Consider the following 21347-nt stretch of genomic DNA (forward strand, 5'->3'; position numbering starts at 1 on the left):
TCCTTTACGTTTCCCACTGTGAGTCCTCATGGTGCTGGGGACCACCTCTGGGTTACTGGACACAGCCTGTGTCACACATGGTTCTCCTCCTCTTAGAACACAAATTGCATTCTGTATTTGCAATGTCTTCACTGGGAAACAGTCAGGATTACTCTTTAAGTAGAACTTGTAAACCCATCAGTTATATGTAGCCTTCTTGATAATAACAGAGAGAAAAACTTCCCCCAGCTTTACGCAGCATGAATATGTACCAATCAATTGATCTAGCCACATAATGCATTTTATTCCTCTGCTTACAAACAGTGTTTTTAATCTAGTGTTAATTTATATTCAGGTGTCTGATCTTGATGTCCAATTATATTGTTCTCATTCAGATTAAACTATAAGCTCATAGGGGCATAGTTTAATTTACTTTATATTGTAAATAACCTGGGGGGTCCTACCCAAATAGTTTTAGTAATAACATTGTGGAGAGGCAAGAAAGTAAAATTCAATTCCGTGGAGACCTCATGAGAACCTAGAAGTTGGCAGCTTCAGTTGGAATAATAATATTTGTCTTTTCTGAGTGTTTACTTCTGCAGGGACTATGCTAAGTGCTTTACATATATTAACCCATTGAATCCTCACTGCTAATCTATGAGGCGGGTACAGTTATTATCTCCCATTTCACAGATAAGAAGACTGAGGGGTAGAGGCTTAATAAACTCTACAATGTGTGGCAACAGAACAAATGATTGTGGAACAAACCCATTCCCTTCATCACCATTTTACTGTCTGTGAGAGATTGATTACTTTACTTAATGACTCTGTTCTAATCATGAGATCTGTAAAGTAACTACTTTTTCTGTAAAATGAAGATTATGTTATAGAGTAAGAAGTATGTTCAAATAGATACAGATATCCAATAGAATGAACTGCTCATTTCTTGCTGGAAATGTTTAAGATAGCGAACAGTTCTAAATGTATAAATCGTAATAGTAGGAACATGTTCAAAGTGATTTCAAAAATTGTTTTTTACTGCCTTTCCAACTCTGACACTTCCCTTCGGCTCTTATTATATTTCTTTGCTCCCATTTATTCCTTTAACACCTATTTATTGAGTGCTATTTATGTTCTGATTAATCTGCTAGGTGTAAAAGATACCGAACAAACCAACAAACCCACCCCTGAACAAAATGAAACAGCAAGACCACACATTGTTCTTGTCTTTAAGAAACTAGCATGGTAATAAAACAGCTAAACACATAATTATGATACAATAATACAGCACAATAGGGCATTATAGAGGTCCGTATCAAGTGTCCTAGAAATGCTGGTAAGGGAGAATTAATCATACCGCAGTGAGACAGTGAAAGCCTTTCCAGGTAGAGCGAAAAGCACGAGCAAAAGCAGAGGCATAAAAACGAGGGCTGCGTTCAGACCTATGAAGTCAGTAGTCCAACACGGATACTGCAAGGGTGCATTCGGACAGGGTTGGAGGTGAGGGATGAAAGTTAACTGAGGAGGACAATGAAGGGGCCGGCCTGCTATGATAAGACACAGGATTTTATTTTATAGGCAAGCAGAAGTCTTCGAAATGTTTAAAAAGGTAAGTGAAAGGATAAGATCTGTGTTTTGGCAGAGTGAAGTGTGCAGGTAGAGTGATGAGGCTGGAAGAGGGTGGTGCCCCTGCTCTAGGGAGGAGGCATAAAGAAAATGATGACAGAGCACTCATGGATGTAGCTGAAATCAGAACCTTTAGAAGGTCATTGGAATAAAACTGGTCTAGGTGTTTGTTATAATCCATCAGTGCGCCAAAATTATGGGTTATATCCTAAAGAAAAAGGTAAGTGAATTGATTCGGGATTGGATCTGGAATCGGGATGCAAACTGGTGTCAAAGGCGGAGGGAAAATGCTGGTGACGACGCTGGATCAATGCCAGTTTCAGAAAAGAGCAAACCAGAGAGGGCTGTTCCACGAGGAAACAGGCCAAGACTGAGTAATTTGAGGTCTTGATGAGGTTAAGGAACAGGGTTAATGTTGGTTTAGGTAATGTGCAAGCATGAAAAAAAAAGAGAGATTGTAGTTATGTTCAGAGCCTGAGATTGCAGGATTTCAAATTTAGGGAGTGATTCCAGGGTTAGAGTATGAAAATGTCAAGAGTTGCCCTAACTCCTTCATACCAGTGGAGACTTGCTTACAGACAGCGATGTGGGTCTTCACACAGGTATTATAGCACTTCTGAAGTCAATAGAACATTGCTCACGTTTTCCATGTATATATATATAAATTTTCTTTTCCCTATTTCTTTATCACTACCTGCTAGATCCGGTCTCTAAGTTTCTTGAATTCTGATTCTTGACATACCCTGCTCAGATTTGTCAACTCAACTGCCTTTTTGGCTTTGGTACCCACCTCTCCCATCACAGTTTGCTTTAACTCTGCCCATATCCAACTTAGGTGGTGTGCCTCTGCTTCCCAGATGTCTGACCCAGTCTCATTCTCAGCCTATGGATCATCTTTCCTTAGTTTGTCCACTGGCTCCAATGATTCTCCTTTCTCTCATACTCCAAATACATTCACCCACCCTGGACCCCAAAACTCATCCAGTCATGGCACGAGTCTCGAAGTCCATGATCTCATGTTTTGCATCAGGTCAAGAAGCAGAGGAGTCTCCTTGAGGCTGTAGTCCCTCTTGATTCAGAGACCTGTGAACTAAAAAAGACAAGCTGTCTGTTCCCCAGTTCCCAATGGTGAGTCAGGGACAGGATAATTGCAACAGACACCCCCTTTCAAAAAGATGAGGAAACGGTAGGCACGTAGTGGTCACTGATCTGTTATCCGCCCAGACAAATATTGTCAGAGTGCTCTACTCTGAGGATCAGAAATGTACCTTCATTAGGCCCACTGCTGCTCCCTAACTTGGTTCCCTAATCCACTGTTCTCTGTGGCTCTTGAATATCCCCTCCAGGTTCTTGATTCTGAAATAGTCTGGATTTACAGGTAAGTAAACTTCTCAGCCTGCTTTCTACCTGTAGAAAGTCTTCATTTTGAACTGTTTCCCTTTTAGTCCAAGTTAATATAATTCTCTTAAAAACTTCATGTTTTCCTATGGATCTCACTGGAAGTCACTACATGCCCCAAATTCCACATGTATAATTTTTTCAAGACAGACTTCTCTCTACTTTGCACAGAATATTAAGGCTGTGGGATGACACTCTTAAGATTCTTAGAAGTCCTTTTGTCTAGCTGAGAAGCTCTGCTAGGCACTCCCTTAAACCTTCCTGAAGTCTTAATAAAGGATTTTACAGCCATACCCGTGGTCTGTTCTTTACCCTGAGGCCATTTTTACTTTGAGACTCTTCTGCTATCTGGAGAGATTAGCGATGTGAAATAGCTTTGTTTTCCTACCCAACAAGTCCTGGCTCTTACCTATTTCTTCTAAATTTTGCTTGCAAACTTTATTTCCTCTCTTTCTTTCCACACCTATTACATACAGCTAAAAAGCTGTTAATTGGCACTTTAAACATTCTGCCTGGAAATCCTCTTGGCCAGATCCACAAGTCCATGAAACACATTCCATTTTTCAAGTTACTGGAGGCCACGTTTGAACAAATTGTTTTGCTACTACTTTCAAGACAGTTTCATAACCTCCTTTCCAGCTTCCACTAAAAGCTGTTTGCTGATAGTCTCCTCACTGTTTTGTCAGTCTCTGTGTGCTACCTGGTCCCAAAGCCAGTGTCACACGTATTGATGCTGAGTTGACAAGGATGGACTGTGCTGGATTGTTTGTCGTCAATTCAGCATCACTATGAGCTCCCAATCCCTACAACATAAAGAAGTAGGGAACTACATTTCCCAGAATCTCCTTCTCAAAGAGTCTGGCTTTAGAGTTTGATAATGAGAGGAATTCCCACAAGGTTTGGCAGGCAGAGGAGGAGAATCGCTGACTCTCTGAAGGTGGTGGCAGCCAGATGGGCAGGCAGACATTGACAGCAGCTACTGTGTTCCCTTGGAAGTAGTTGTTGGGAATTTTCTCAGATATTTTTGAGAACTACAAGTAAGTCTTTGAGAAATGGCTACTTTGGGGCTTTAGGCTGAGGTGCTTCAGTGTCTGCTTCTTGAACTTTGAGCAGCAATTGGATTGAATTTAATTTTGAATTTCCTGACCTTTTCTCCCTAGCTTTTCAAACATTAATATAAAACCCCGATATCTTCATTAAGTCCCTTTGTTCCAGGAATATTTTGAGTGTTTCCCTGACCAGTCCCAGACTGATACAAGCAGATACACTGCAAAGTGATTATTGGAAATTAATAACCAAAGCAGCTTGAACCAAATCTTAAAAATATTAAGCAATATTTTCATTAAAACCATTAATGAAAGCAGCTTAACCATTAAAGCATTTACCAGCTTTAACCAAATCTTACAAATATTTAGAAAGAAGAGAGCAATTCTGATTTTAAATGAAATTTACATATTCACACATTTCATTGCTCGAATGATTTTGGTTATTGTTTTCAAGAGACACCTGCTTGGTAGTCTGCTACAGTTGGGAAAACAACTAAACTGCAACAAGGAAAATCTTAGGGAAAACCGCACTACATTCAACGAACTCGTGAAACGAGCTATAGCAGCACCTGCTGTGGGAAAGGAAGCAAATGCACACGCACGAGCTCAGGGTGTGCACCGCTTCCTTTCGGAAGGCTTCCTGGACATTTCCTGACGCTGAGATCTCAAGAGGGAGGAAGCTGCGTGTGTGCGAGCGGAGGAGGGGCGGGGAGGTGGCAGCAGTGGGACTGTGCAGGCAATAAGAAGTGACGTTTACTCCTGAGACTGGGACTTCAGTTTATTAAGACTGTCAAGTATTGTGAATAAAAGCCACAGTGCTAGAGTTAAACAGAACTTCAGGTGAAGCCCGTCTCCCCCACTTACCAGTATGAGCTCAGGAAAGCCATTTCAACTTTCAAATACTCAGCTTCTTCTGTGAAGTGAAGATAATAAGAGTCAAACCTTATGAAGTGTTGTTGAAGGATAAATATAAATCCTTTAGGTGCCCGGCACCTAATAAACTCAATATTTATGTCATCTGTAGTACGGGGTTAGCAACCTCTACTTTTAGGATTCTCATAAGCATTAGAGAAATCATGAAATGGGTCTAACAGGGTAAAAAGTACTACCTTTATTTTTACCTCAGTCTTCATATTACAGTGTCTATAGGACCACCATTGTCTAACACCAAGTTTTCTAATTCCACTATAAGAAGGTGGTGGTGGGAGGAAACACGTACAATTATCATGAATGGGGAATGAGGTACTCTCCCACTATCTGAGTTCAAATGGAAAACGAGTAATCTGTTAGCAAGCTAGAGATGGAAATTTTGAAAGAACATGTTCATGATCTTTCCCTCCTCCTTGTCTAACTTTCCCTCTCCTTGAGTATTCAATAAGGCAAATAGTTCACTCTCTAGTGACACTGGATATAATAATGTCTTATGTAAGTGGGTATTGCCAGGAACTAGATAAAGAATCTGGAAATTCTATACCCTTACTGGAAAGTTTCTGAAAAGTTGAGATTTAACTGTATGCTAGATGTGAAGAATATTTTTAAAAATTTCTTTCTCAAGTTAGTTAATTATTAACAATATGGTAAATACCATAATCTAGATACTTATTTTTTTATTCTTAATCTAGAATAAAATATTGGATGGGACAAAGTCTATCTCAAAATTTGGGGAGACAGTAGCTAAGTTCACCTAAACATGAATAAAAACGTCATGGTACATTATTTGGAAGAAAAAATATTGCATGCTTAGGATGTGTTAAAACTCAATGAAAGCTGTTCTTGTGAGGTTCAAAGAGACCTAATTTTAGTCATGATATCTAACTTAGCAACTTTATTTTTTTTGATGTATAATAACTAATTAACCAAGCTAAGCTCGCAAGGTTCAAGCAATTTCAAGTACAACAATCTCTTTTTTTCTCTCTTTAATTTTTTACCAGCACTTGAAAGGCATTAGACTATTACTTATATTTTATGCAAATGTAACTAACGGAATGAAAGGTATTTCGCTTAATTGTGATATACGCTCTTCCATTTTATTCTATTTATCTTTTGTAAATATGTTAAATTGAAAATATCTCTCTCCCTCGTCTTTCATCTTTAATTCACTTTCTCTCTTCTGATCCCCTTAAGCCCTTATAAAGCACTTCTTTACATCTAATAGGTTTAGTAAGTACTAGCTGATTAACTGAGTATCATAAATAGAACAAATGATTAATATTGACATTTACTGGGCACCATTGGCTTGGTAGGGCTGGTGTATAAAGCAGAAGTCTAGTAGCATCGTGTGAGTGCTGAATTGCTGCCAGTTGAAATTGGCTGGTTGATTTGTCATCTTCAGTTAATGACATTATAGAATGTTCAGCACTGAAACACAGGGCAGATGTTATATAGCCGTGATTTGGAGCTCTGCTCAGGTGCAGTCTGGTCTTCTAGGCTGCTGGTTAACCAAGGCTATTAACTAAAATATGAAGAAAAACTTAACTTTTAAATTTGGATAAGACAGGCAGTGATTGACTGAGACATATTTAGCTTAAATATACACTGGCTTCATATAAATATAAGGTATAAAGTAGCTACAATTTTAAATAAGATGAGTATCTTTTCATTTTTATTTTATTTAGTTGGCTTTACTTAATGCCGTAGAATATCATATCTTGTTTGTGTTTATTTTACACAGTAAATTGTCTCAGAATGCTAAGATACAAATTGAAGCAGAGTATGGATAAGATAGTGACATCTTGAGATTTAGTCCCAAGATGATGAGAAATCTGTCTATATTCGAATGACAAGAAAGGAGAACTCTTCTTAACGCACTTTGACTTAACATTTTTTTCCATCTGAGAATGTTGAAATTACTACCAAATAGTTTTTTTTTTTTTTTTTAAATCTTCTCCAAGATTATTGGGCTGGCTTTTTATAACTTAAAAAACAAGTTCGCACTCGGTAACTTCAGTTACTTCTACCCTACTTTTACTTTGATGACTACTTTAGTAGTGGCTATTATTATCTCTAGATTAAAAGAATTTTAATCAATGTACTTGGAACTGATATTAGTAAAGTCATTTACTTTAGAGAAAATTATTTAAAAATTATAAAGAGTGTATTGGCTATTTCAGAAATGACAAGGTTAGCTGATGATGATTTATGTATTAATCATACATAATTGTTGTTACTTAGCATAGACCAAATCTGAACTGTCATCTGAACAGAATGACAAAAAGTTGGAGAACACAATGGCTGAACCTCCTGATTTGTTTCCTAAGTTTTGAGCATCAATCAATAGATATTTATTAAGCAATGCAGTGTGTGTTAGGTCACATATGTGATATATATGCATAAAAGATGCAGCCCATGCCCTCAAAGAGTACATTGTTTATCAGTAGTTGGGGAAAAGAAATGTACAATAAGAGACCTAGTCCAAAAACATTTATTTGGTTTCAGCATTGCAGTTGGCACCCTGGATACAGAAATGAGTACGTCATAAAACATTTTCTTAAAGAGCTCACTATCAGGTTATACAAATCATTGCACTGTGTAAGATAAGTACATTTTTCCAGGCATCCAAGCCTTTTCTTTCTTATAATAGGAGGGATACCAACAGCCAGATTTGTTGGATATCCAAAATTAATAATATTGAAATGCTTCTATACCAGGTTGGCAAATAAAATATTAAAAACTATAACAAGCAGTATATCTAAAATATGCATTCTAAAATGAGGTTTTGAGTTCAAATCAATCAAGACAACTATCGGAAATTGTAGTCTTAGTTTACTGAGAACTGATAATAGCAATAATAAATATGGAAAAATCTCAGGCAGAATTTTGAATACAATTGCTGTTGGTTCAGCGGAAGTTGAGGGAGGACTCAGCACGATGAACAATATCGTTGCTGTTAGGACATCTGTTCTACGTCTTGAGACTAGAAGTTCTGCACAGAGGTTGCCCATTGGTGCACTGAGGTGGGTAACAGGACTGATGTGGTTTCTATGTGGCAGCTGGTTTCCCTAGTTGGCTGCTGAGCAGACCAAGGTGGCAGCAGGGGCAGGAGCAATTGCTGCCTGCTGCTTTACAGCTGTCCAGCATGCCAAGGCGGCACTGGTGGCATTGTTGTCATTGAGACCTGTCCAGGTCATGTGGGAATCTGACATCTCGGTTCATCCCCGGCCATGGTGCACAGACAGGATGACTAGTGCATTGCCTATGTTTCCCCTACCCACGCCGCTTCTTTGCAAATTAGTCCCTTTGTAAATGAACTCTTTTTGAATTATCCTAATATGAGTGTGCCATCTATTTCCTGTTGGGAACCTGACTGATAACAAAAATCGTAACTCCCTGGCAATGATTGTAGCTAATGACGATTAGTTTGGTAGTGAGCATGTATCCAAAGACAAATGAACCTTAGTAATTTTGTGGGAGTTCCCAGGAAGGGGAATTTTTATTTTTCCACTGGACATACAGCTGTGATTATTTAAGCTTGGATTTCTTGAAATGCTTTTGCCACCGCATGAAGCCTGAGAATAAAGCCAGCACTTACAACCTGAGGAGCACTGTGACACATGCATTAGTAAATGTGTAAAAAAGACCCATGACTATTCACGGGAGGCTGCAGCAGATCCACCTGGAAGATCAGAAAAGACCTCACACTGAAGTTTCAATGTAAACTGAGACTTGAAGAGTGAGTTTGCTGGGTTGATAGATGGTGGCGGGGAGCAGGCTGCAGAGAAGGCCTTTGGAGAGAGGAAACAGAAAGGAAGGGCATGGCAGGAGAGTAACGTGAAGGGGTGCGCCAGTTGAGGCTGAAACGCTGGACAGGAAGTGGGAGTGTTGTACACACGGTCTTGGAGGCCATGGAGAGCCACGGAGAACGTGAAGCAGAATAGGTAGAGATTAGAGGCTATGATGCTACATTATTCAGCAGTCTAGGTGAGAGATAATGAGTCTCCAGCCAAGGAGTGAAACCAGGGGGTGAGGAGAGAAAACAGTTTTAAACTCCTTTACAGTGTGTGACAGGATTTGGCAGTTAATTTGATTCGGGAGAAGGCGAAGCTTGAGGGAGGAGGAGGAGCCTAGAGTGACTCCTGTGTTCCATGATGGGCAGCCAGTTGGATGATGGGGTCATGTACGTGACAGGGAACACAGGAAAAGGAGGTTTGGGGGGACTGAGAAGGATAGGGAGATGATGAAAGCAACAGTTTCAAACACACTGAGACTGACATGTGACAGCCTATACAATGTTGTCTAGAAGGCAGATGTGGATTGAAAATTTAATTTATAATTCATGCATTATTAGTTGAGACCCCATACATCTACAAAATCACCAGGGATTGGTTAAGGCAATGCACTGAAGAATGCATGGAAGATGAAGAATTGGAGAAAGTCAATGTGAAGTATTCATTTAAGAGGTTTGGTTACTAATGAAAACCTTAAAATTTAGAAAGTTTGAAAAAGACAAAAAATAGATGAAAAGTCTAAGTTGAGAAATTTGACTTTTTTAAAACACAAAGATAATTAGTATATTTTCGCAGCATTGAAGCAAAAGCTCCCCAGCAAAGTAAAAAGTTAAATTATAAACTTAACTGCCATTTATTTATTTATTATGTCTTTCCTCATTAGAATGTAAGCTATTTAAAGCAGAGACTTTAATTGCTGGGCCCAGGAGAAAATTTGGCTCACAATAGTCACTCAAAAAATGGTTGATGAATGAACAAATAAAAAACACTCTGTGTCCTCTTACACACTGCTGTAAGTGTGTAAACCCAAAGAGACAATATGGCAGTCATCTTTGAAGCAATCATTCTGTTTCTAAGAGTTTATCCTATGAATATATTTCTTTTTTTGTGTGTGTGAGGAAGATCAGCCCTGAGCTAACATCCACGCCAATCTTCCTCTTTTTTTTTTTTTTTGCTGAGGAAGACTGGCCCTGGGCTAACATCTGTGCCCATCTTCCTCCACTTTATATGGGACGCTGCCACAGCATGGCCTGACAAGTCGCGCATTGGTGCACGCCCGGGATCCGAACCCGGGCAGCCAGCAGTGGCGCACACGCACTTAACCGCTATGCCACAGGGCCAGCCCCTATGAATATATTTCTATGTGTGAGAATTGAATATGTACATCAACAGATATAGACAAATAAATTATTTTATATGCTTATAATGAACAAGGAAGCTCTTTATATTCCGGAAGAAAAAATTTCCAAAACATATTTTAAAATAAAAAGTGAGAGCACAGAAAAGTATGTATAGTGTTACTACTCGTATAACATAAAGAATATTTAAGAATACACTTGCTGATTTCCACATAGACTATATCTGGGAGGATACACAGGAAACAGTAACTGTGGTTGTCTCTGGGGAATAGAAATAGGAAAATGGGGTTTGGGAAGGGACTTGAAAATTTTACACTCATTATGCATTTGTTATTTACTTTTAAAAGGAATAAAATTAAAACTAACAACCAACCAAACACTTATTATTGAGTACATTAGTTTGTGTGAAACACTTACCTAAATACTTTGTCTGTATGGTCTTATTTGAGACCAGGGAAAGGAGACACGGGAGGGAAATACGTTTGTAGCCAGTGAATATGTGAGCATATGTGTATGTGGGGGCGTGGAAAATGGCAGGAACTTGGAGGTTTTCTCGTGTCATAGACTCTGTTTTCTCTTTGAATAGGAGACTGTGTCATCTGTTGCGGGGGAGGAGGCAGGGATCATGAAGGGTAAGATGAACATTTGGTACAGTTGCTATAGACAGTAGGGAGGGAGGTGATCAAAGGCAGAAAAAAGAATTCTGTGTATTGTTTAAAGCTGTAGGGGCATCAATCTTTACTACAGTGCAATTTTTCTTTGGAAGTGCTCAGTAGCCTTGATAGAAGAGTGGAAAATGAATACTGTTGGATATCTTGTTGTGGGAGAGAGGCACAAGGTAGCAAGGAAGTTGAGGATATTAAGAGAAAAGTAGCTCAAGTCAAATGATAAAGACCCCAACTGGAAAATAAGTTTAGGTTACAGGCAGAGGAGGTTGTGTCTTGAAAGAAGAGGTGAGTTTAATTAAGTGAAAATTTCAAGGCAGAGCTCTTACCTCGCCCAGTTGGTCACGAGAATTCTCCTTAGCCCATAGTTTTATGTTACTCAGCCCATAGTCTCAGAAGGTGGCCCTCCAGTGTAAAGCTCTTTCAGAATGGCTCCAGCTGGCTCTTCCCTGAGTGGCCCTCGCTCAGGGAAACATTTGAATGCTTCTGGCACATTCCCACCTTGGAGCGTTTCCTCTGCTCAGTGATTCTCAAGTATAGTTTCTCAACCAGCAGCATCAGCATCAGCTGGGAACTTTTAGGAATGCCAATTCTTGTCTTCTCCCCTGAGACTGAATTAGAAACTTGGGGAGTAGAGCCCAGCGATCTGTGTGTTAAACCTTCTAAGCGATTCTGATGCATGCTCAAGCTAGAACCAACTGCTGGAGATGTATCCTCTGCCTGGAATGGTCTTACCTGAGACAACCACTTGGTTAATTAACTCCATCATCTCCTTCAAGTCTTTGCTTAAATTCCCACCACTCTACTTAATATTTCAACCCACCTTTACCTCTCTTCCTCCTTACAGTACCCCTTCCCCCATCTTCCTAATCAGCTTAAATTTTCTTTTTTCCTTAGTACTTATAACCTCCTATGCTATATACTTATTTCATCTGAATGTTTTGTCTATGTCTACCCACTAGGATGTAATTGACTGGAGAGCAGGGATCTTTGTTTTTTTCATTGATATTTTCCAAGTTCCCAGAACAGGACCTGATGGATAGTAGGAGCTCAATAAATATTTGTTGAATGAATATCTCAACAAACAGCCATTCCCAAAGCAGTCAGTCACCTTTGCTGGACTTGTGGTGAAGCAGCTGGCCAGCAACAGTCTCTTAACTTTAGGCTTTCTGAGTGTAGGTCCACCACCAACCCTTGGTCTCCAGACTCTAGGAATCATAAATCATGCTCTTTGACCAATCTCCTTGAAGCTCCCCTCTCTCAGTTTGAGGTGAGGGGGAAGCACTAACCACATGCTTACCTCCAAACACACTTCCTTATAGAAAAGGGGGGGGGAACTTAGCAAATCTGTAACTTTCTCCAAGGATCATCTTTACCCTCTTTTCCAATTCCTACTCTATTCAATTTCAACACTGCGATAAACTCGAGGTAGTGAAGGCCTAGGAGACATAACACTTGGTTTCCCCCTCCTTTCTCAGTCCTGACTAGCAGGGTTCAGTATAGCATCTTGTATTGGAATATGCAGTAGTTGGTGTCTATTTTGTTAGAGTGTCAGTCCACACTAGAATGTTTAATTTTTATTACATGTTACATGGTCTTCCTGCTTGGCTTTTATAGTCCGTTCTTCATATTCTAGGCAAAGTGAGCCTTTAAAAACATGACTGGATGATTTTATTCTGCTCTTCAAAATTTTCGATGACTTCCCATTGCACTTAGAGTACAGTCTAGATCCTTAAACACATCCTTCCAGGCCCCATGTGAGTTGCTCCTTGCTCACTTTTCAGTCTTCTGTGGTATCGGCCTCTCGTATTCTCACCGTTCTTGCAACCACACAGGCCTTCTTAGTTTGGCTACTTGATAAAATCAAACTCCCTCCTAAATTACAGCCTTTGGACTTACTACTTCCTCTGCTTGGAAGGTTCTCTGCTACAGAACTGGCTCTTTTCCTCATTAAAGTTTCGGACACTACCATATTATCTTATTTTCTTTGTAGTACTTATCACTATCTGAAATTCTTAGTTTTTTACTTGTATATTATCTGTTTCTCCCACTAGAATGTAAGATTCATAAAAGCAGGCATCTAGATTTTTTGGTTCAATGCTGCAATTTCAGTTCCAGGGACAATTATCTACTATGTAAGCTTTCAATCAATACTTTAACAAACATTTATTGCATGCCTCCTAGATGCCAGGCTCTATGCTGATAACACAATTCTGATATAAAAAAAATTTAGTCCCTGCCGTTAAGAAACTTTTAGTTAGAGTATGAGAAAGACAAGAAAAGAGCCAAGTTTTCATGTGGCCAGACAGGTGTTATATAAGAGCAAAGTGTAGGGGTCCTGTGGGAGCCGTGCCAGTGTGGCAGCGAGGATTTGGGGGGTCAGAGGATGTGAGGCAGGGTTTCAGCATGCAGAGACTGTTTCCTGACTTCCAAAGTAGAGCCAAATGAAGGATGAAAAGAGCTAGGAGCAGAGGGAAGGAGGAAGTTGGGTAGAGGAGAAGGGTGACATTTTCTCTCATTTCTGGGGTCTCTACCCTGTCTGAAGGGCTTTGTGTCCATGTGGGAGCCCAGTCAACCTCATCTTCCAGACTCTGTCCACTCCTGTCACTGCTTATTTTGCATATACCCATATTTCTACACATCTAAAGTACAATAGGCTTTCTAAGACAAAATTTGCTTGTACTATGTAATGGTATTTGATTACGATAGAATGTCTGTAATAATACCCAGGAAGCTAACAGTCTAAAGTTCCTATTTGTTTCCCAGACATTTGTGTCTAGTACACTTGATTATTAAAGTATTGATCTTTTTACTCAAAAAGGGTTTAAAGACAATAACGTGAGTACTATAAACAAAGAGCTAAATAAGTGTCATTTAACCCACTTCTATTTAAGTTTTATTACTACTAGGATAGACTTAGATTAATATTTTAATGATCTGTTCTGTAATAGGAGTTTTCAAAGTCAATGAGTCATGTAAATAATTCTGAAGCAAACCTCATTTGCAGGTTCAGCAAGCAAAATAATTAATTAAGAGTATATGAGTTAACGTATTTGAAAGATTTTCTAAGCCCTGTCAAAGCAGAGTTGTTTTTTATGAGTTTTAAAAAGCCCATAAAATAATCTAATTAATCAACAAATATTTATTTTAATTCTTAAATCACTAATAAAGTTGGGGTTTTTTTTGTCATTTGGGTTGAATCATCAACTTAAAATTTAACTTATTTACCATTTTCTGTCAGATATCAATTTTTATAAAATGAGAAAAAGAAGTTACAATGCAAAAGATGTCCATGTGACAGACTGCTATTTTTCTATCAAAGCCGAAGTTTAACACACAATAGAAATGCAGCATCATATTTAGCAATCAATTTTCTTCTTTGGATGAAAAAAGCTCACAAAAGTGGGAGAAAGAATGATTCAGAGGTTAGTTATGCAGCAGTTCTGATACTTCTCTTGGAGTCCGACTCTTGTCTAGGAAGAAGAGGACATAATATGAAGTCCTGAAGGGACATTTTTTTGGTAGAGAAATCAAAAGGTCATCTGAAATGCAGGGGAACTGAGGGAAAGAGGGGAATCTTAGCAGTTTCAGCCGATGTGGCTATCACCTGTGTAGGGATAGCCTTGGTCAATAACCTTCTGGCATTGACCTGAAGAACAATTCATGGGCACATGGATATTCCTGCCCTGATCTCTCCTGGCTAAATTTTGTATTGCACAAGCCATCTAAAATTAGTGTTTTGTGAGTATAATCTTTGGCATTCGTGTTAACTCTGTGCTTGTTTAGTATTCTCAAAATGCCTGCCAAAACTTATTATTCATAGGTATGTTGCCAGTTCTTCTCCTAAAGATATCATTATCTAGTGTCCTTGGAATATGTCTATTGACTTTACTTTGAAGAATGCAGCGTATGATCAAAATGCTTTTTGTCTGTGTGAAGGTCCAGAATGAAATGGCATCTTCTCCCAAATCTTGCCTTTGTTTTATAGGTCCAGTTCAATCTTATAAATTCCACTCTCTTATTTCATAATTTGACATTTGCTCACTTCCTTTGGACTGAAGTTTACATTTGTAACATGTATTAAAAAGTAATCTTACAATTTCCATTCTCCTATTTCATAATTTGACATTACTTACCTCTTTGGACTGAAGTTTACTTCTGTAATATATATGAAAAAGTAAGTGAATAGTGCAAAAAATGATAGGAAATGTCTATTAAACAGCTTTTGGAGCACCTTTTAATGACCATATAATGTAGCATATTATTTGCATAGAAATATATGTCACTAATTTAGAGTTCCTGCAAATTCATGTCATTAATTGAATTAATATATGTTATTAATGGAATTAATCTGGGTTTATGAAGGGCTTGACTGCTTATGAAAAAAAGAAATCCAATCAAGCCAGCTTAAGAAAAGAGGGTCATTAGAACAAGTGACTTCATATCACATGAGGTCAGGAAACGAAGTATAGTTGGGCTGCACAGGGGACTGGAGAGGGAAATGGGAAGGGGACCAACTTTCTTTCCAGATTCAAGTGGTCTCTCTCATCTGCATTTTTCTCTGCTCCTTTCTTTACTAACTTTCTCGGCTTGCATGTCATCCAACACGAAGCCCTGGCTCCAGGGATGTACAACCTTTCCATTCAAGTGCCTGCTTCATCCAGCAGTTCATGGTCTCAGTATCTCCCCACCCCAGTGACACGTTCTGAGGAGAGAGTTTGAATTGGTTTTAGAGTAGGGTGCCATTACAGATGGTGGCCATTACCCCCCACCATGTCAACTAAATCTAAATGTTAAATAGTATTGAAGAATTAAATTACTGATTACTCTATGTTGATAATTGTTATTGATATGTTTATGGCCAGGGAAAATAAATGACATCAGAGCCCTAAGAGTGACTTACTTTGGCCTGATGTATACTGAGTTGAGGAGGAGAGGATTCAGAGTAAGGGTCAGAGCTATACTGCATTTTTATACTCTAGTATCTGTGGACAATTTTATAGCATTTGAATGCTTATCTGCCATTAGAAGATTCCTAAAAGACACTGAATACTTAGCGTTCTTCCAAGGCAGGGAGAAAACCAGATCTGATGAGTTCTTGATGGCCATGATATTTTGGGCAGTTGGTACAGATGTCGCCCCAATCTCTTTGAGTTGTGGTTAATTCTTCCTCTCTAGGTCACTTTGTATTTGCAGGACTATATCAAGTCAGCCCCAGAGGAAATCACTCTAATTAACTGCTTTGTGCCAGCCTTTTTGCCTGCCCTCCCTCCCTGTCTCGCTTCTTTGAGAAGAGTTAATCTAAAACTTGAAGGAGAAGTAGGGAGAGCACTGTGATGATTGCGTTCTACTGTCCAATCAATTTTAGAGGAAAAGAACCTCAAGGAGCTTGTGTGGGTGCTGGGGAAAAAGAAATTGGTTTGAGTTTCTGCATCCCACTGCAAGGAGGGAAAAGAAAGTCCAGAAAACTGGCCTGGACCGGAGGATGCTCCTGGTGCTAAACAGAAGAGAGATGCATTTGGCTCCTTAGTAGTAATCTCTGAATGCTTAATGAGCTCCTAGCAAGCATGAAGTCCAGTGCTCTGGGGCTGGGAAAACTGAGAACCAATTATAGACCTTGCCTTCAAAGGGTGTACAACTGAGTCTGAAAGACAAAGGAATATTGCTAGATAGGTTTGGATAAGACGTACCATGAACTTCCAGAAAGTTAAGATCTCTGGCCCTGGGGGGCAAGCATAGATGCTTTCTCCCGAATCCTTTCAGCCCCATGGAGTTTGAGGAGTCATAAACCCAGAGGATCTTAGTCTAAATTACAAAATCAGAGATTTCCTACACAGGACCCAATGTTGTAGGTAACACTTTGAGGCCAACAGAAACATCAAAAAGCACAGACTCTGGGGTTGCAGCTTTGCAGGGGAACGGCAATAGTTCAATGTCACTGTGGAGGACACAACACACGGCAGACGGCTCGGCGTTGTCTTCTCTGCGAGCTTCCCTTTAAGAAAGATTTTGTGAGGGTAACTGTGGGGTTTTTTTTTGTTGAGGAAGATCAGCCCTGAGCTAACATCTGTTGCCAATCCTCCTCTTTTTGCTGAGGAAGACTGGCCCAGAGCCAAGATCCGTGCCCATCTTCCTCTACTTTATATGGGACGCTGTCACAGCATGGCTTGACTAGCGGTGTGTAGGTCCACCTGGGATCAGAAGCTGGGAACCTGGGCCACTGAAGCAGAGCGAGAGAACCCAACCACTACGCCACCAGGGGCCCCATGGGTTTCTTAAACTCCTCACATTTAGGTAATTAGGCAGATCAGGACAACTCAGCACCTCCTTCCTGCCTAATACTCTTTTATGCTATAAGAAGCTTTTCCAGAGATAGTCACGGCAGGAACTGTTTTTTCCATAATGCAATATTTTTCAGAAATAGTATAAATGTTTCTGATTCTTGTCCAAAAGCAACCGTTATTGAGGAGTCACTGCATGTTAGTTCTATATACATGTTCCAAATGTTTGAAGCAAATGCAAATGTTCTTATGTAAATTCGGCTTATTCAGTAAGTAATCAACTACGAGAAACAAATTGGGAGAACAAGGATGCTCCGATGAATACGGAGGCCAGTAATTCACATTTGGTAGACTTATTTGGTTAGAAAGGTTAAATGTGTCGTTAACCTCTACCTAAGACTACTAATTTTCTATTTATTGAAAAACCTAGCAAAATGTCATTATCAGAGTATAAAATCAGTATTTTAATTAACCTTGAGCAAACTACTGAAAAAGGTGAAATCACACACAATTATTTGATCTGTTGTGAATTTGTGAAGAAAGTCAAAAAAAGGAAACATAATTTTTGGTGTTATTAAAGTGATATTTATTGTACATAAGGATCAGTAGGTTAAATTGTAGGACCAGAGAGAGAATATTTGGTGGTAGGGCTGTCTGCATTTGCTTAAGAACTATTTGGAAACAATTTAATTTTCATTATTTTTAAATGATCTTTCCAAACAAGACCAAAGCAAATTGTTAGTTGTATTCTGTGTTTCTGTTTTTTTCCCGCATTAGTTAGATACTACAGAAATTCTGTTGATATAAATCTGAGGAATATTGAATACAATAAAATATTGAAATAAAATGCCAATAAATGTAGTTGACATAATTGTTTTCAAAAGAATTTCTGATTACTTTATATCTTGCTAATTTGAATACAAAGAAAAAATCTATTGTTTGTAATCAATTAATTCATAATACAGATTTATATTTAGTTTTCTTTTTTGTTTTCAGAAACAGCTCTCTGACAGTACAATTCTCATATGTTGACTTAAGTATAATGAAGTCTGCGTTTTCTTTATGCATAAGAATTTCTCTCTTGGCTTATCTTTAGTTCCATGCTGAAGGAATTTTACATTTATTTAAATAAAAGCTGTTTATGGGTTTATGACTGAAAATAATTGCAATTTAAAGTAGCCTTTGTAGCTATTTATCACACTATCAATCTTCATTTCCCAAAGCAGTTTCTGCAAAATTTAGTTGAGATTTGCTTATTAGTTTTCCGTTTTTTTCCCTCTTAAATACTGCTGTCCTAAATAGTTGTCAAATCAGCTTATCTGAATTCCTAGACTGATCTTAATTTTTATCATCTGTTTGCAAAAAATTGAAGTTGCCTTTCTTTCTCTTTCTCTATTTTTCACTGTAGCACGTCAATATTTGAAAGCTAAAACATTATCTATTTTCATTGCTTGTATTCTATGCATGTCATTATTGATGCAGTTTGGATATTTAGTACATTTAGGCTGCCAGATTTAGCAAATAAAAAAATAGAGAATATCCAGTTAAATTTGAATTTTGGATAAACAATGAATAATTTTTCAGTATGTCTAGACTACTTATACTGACAAAAATATTAGTTGTTTATCTGGAATTCAAATTTACCTTGGTGTCCTGTATTTTATCTGGCTACCCTAACACATTTTACTGTATTTGGTAGGATTTGTGTAAGCATTCCATTCCTTTTGAGATCCTATCTCTTGTCTTTTATGTTGTTTCCTTTATTTTCCATTTTTTAAATTACAAAATGAGAAAACAGTGAATTCAGTTGTTTAATTTTTGCTGTACAGAGAAGTTGACTTGCCGGGTAAGACATTAGATACCATGTTTACATGTAATACACAATGAAAATAATAATAGTAATAAGTTTTCACATATTGAGGTATATGGGCAAGCCATTCTGGTTTAAATCTGATTAGGCCTAAAATTTGTTTTCCAGAGCAGCCTGACTTATGGCCCACCAAACATGCATTGTGCATCTGCCTCAAACATTTTCCCAAAGCGAAGAATGCACTCTTTAAAAGATAGGGATGTAATGTCTCCTTCTCTCTGACGCCAATACCAGTACTTCTTTGAAGATAAGCTCTTCTTCCCAGAGAACTAAGGTCAAGTTGACCTGCTGTGTATGTGCTAAACCTTGGCAAAACATCTCCTGTGACTAGGGAAAAAAAATTATGTTCCTGTCATGCTTGATGTATGTTCTTTGTCCTGAAATGGTACATAACCATACTGTAAACAACGCTTCCCTGGCGTGCTTTCTTCCCTGGGGAAGGGAGCACTTCTAGACTAGTCCTCACATTAGGCTCATAAATATCATTCTATCTTTCTTATCTATAGATTGGTTATTGATTATTTGTGTCAACATACATTAAAATTACAAAAAAAAAAATTCAACAGTACAACGAGTAGCCACAATCTTGATGACTCTTGCAGCTCTAAATCTCTAGTTTAACATTTCATCTCAGAATTTACTTCAAAACTTCCCCCACAGCTTTTAGGCTTTCTCTCTTGATCAGAGTTGGCTGGAGGTGGGCTTTCTTCCAACGGCAAGGAGGGGCAAGTTACAATTACTTGTCTGGCTTTTGACCAGTCATCAGAAATTTCATTCAGCGATGTTTCTCATGCTGTGCTCATTGGCCTTGGACCACTAAAACCGTTAACGGTGTCTCTGTGGGGGAGGGCTGGTCCAAAAAAATTAGGGTGTTCTGGGCTAAAGGCACATCTCTACTGCAGAACTTCTCTGAAGCTTCAGTATGCTGCTTTGTGTATCTGTAAGAGGGGACCACAGTATACTGCTTTTCCCTAATTTTTTTGACTACAGACCTTTTTGTGTGTGTGGCACACCAAGTACATTTTGTGAGACACTAGAGTTCTAGAAAACACAGTTTGGGAATTCTGGAGAAGGTTCCAACTCATTTTCATCTGATTTCCAGATCACAAGTGATTTGAGATTTGAGGACTAGAAACCAGCCTACCACAATCTCAGTCAGGCTACATCAACAAGACAGATTTCAAACGGTCCACTCTGGTCATTGGTGGGTTAATTTAAATAGAATAAACTCAATTAACAAGTAACAGGGAATAGGCACTAGGAAAGGTATAGGGATTGGAGAAAAGGAAAATTGGAAATAACCTTTGCTGAGCACCTGCTATAATAGTAGAAACCAGATGAGATGCCTTATATAGCTTGTTTGTATGATTTTCATAATATCCTCACAACCACAGTGTTTTACGCTTTTATAGATGGCAAAATAGGCTCAGAGAAGTCTAGTGATTTGTTTATTGTCACATACAATTGAGTTGGCACAACTGTCATTTGATACAGGTTTTTTAGGCTTCAACCCCATATTCTTTCCCTACTCATAGGAATCGACTTCAAGTCAGTTTCTTTTGGCCTCTGCTGTCCCTAGAACCACCCAGGCTACTGAAGGAACTTCAGTTTTGAGAATTACCTCTCTACAGCAATAATGATTCTTTCCTTTATCAACCACCTGGACATCTACTATTTCCTGGTAACTTGCAATGACCACTTCTTTTAGTGATTCATCCAGGATGTTTTACAAACTGCAGATCAGTAACCACTCACAAGGTATATAAAAGCTCATCAAGGAGGGAAAAGGCAGCTGTTCTCAATTTGCTGGCTGCCACTTTGAAATCACCTGGGGATTTTCAAAACGATTGATGCCTGGGGCTCAGCCCCAGAAATCCTGATTTAATTGATCTGGGGCGTGGCATGGGCACTGCGATTTTAAAACACTACCTAGGTGACTCTAATGTGCCGTCAGGCTGAGAACCACCATTTTTAGGGATCAAGATGAACATTATAACAATTTCCATAAAGAAACAAAGGAAATGTGTCAATGATACTTTTTATTTGACAAACAATTTTTTTAAATAGCTGCTGAGTCAAAGAATTTTTTCAAATAGAACATGAGCAAGTTAAAACTTGGCATCTTTTCTTATTTAAATGATATTTGGGGTACTGTGGTGTAAAATATGTACTTATTTCATTAGTTAGATTACGGAGTCATTCCTATTTAATCTGTAAAACTCATAATCCTCCCCAAACCATGGTGGTCTCACATCACATCTCAGAGTAGATTTAATTATTGCACTAAGAAAATCACATTATCAAAACAGCATGAAATGTCCCCACAGCAATGTCTTAAATCCTTTTACTAATGCACTTTTTGCATCTCATATTTGTCTCTCGCAGACTAACCCTCTCAGA

This window comes from Diceros bicornis, chromosome 27 (assembly GCF_020826845.1).
Source record: "Diceros bicornis minor isolate mBicDic1 chromosome 27, mDicBic1.mat.cur, whole genome shotgun sequence".
NCBI lineage: Eukaryota > Metazoa > Chordata > Mammalia > Perissodactyla > Rhinocerotidae > Diceros > Diceros bicornis.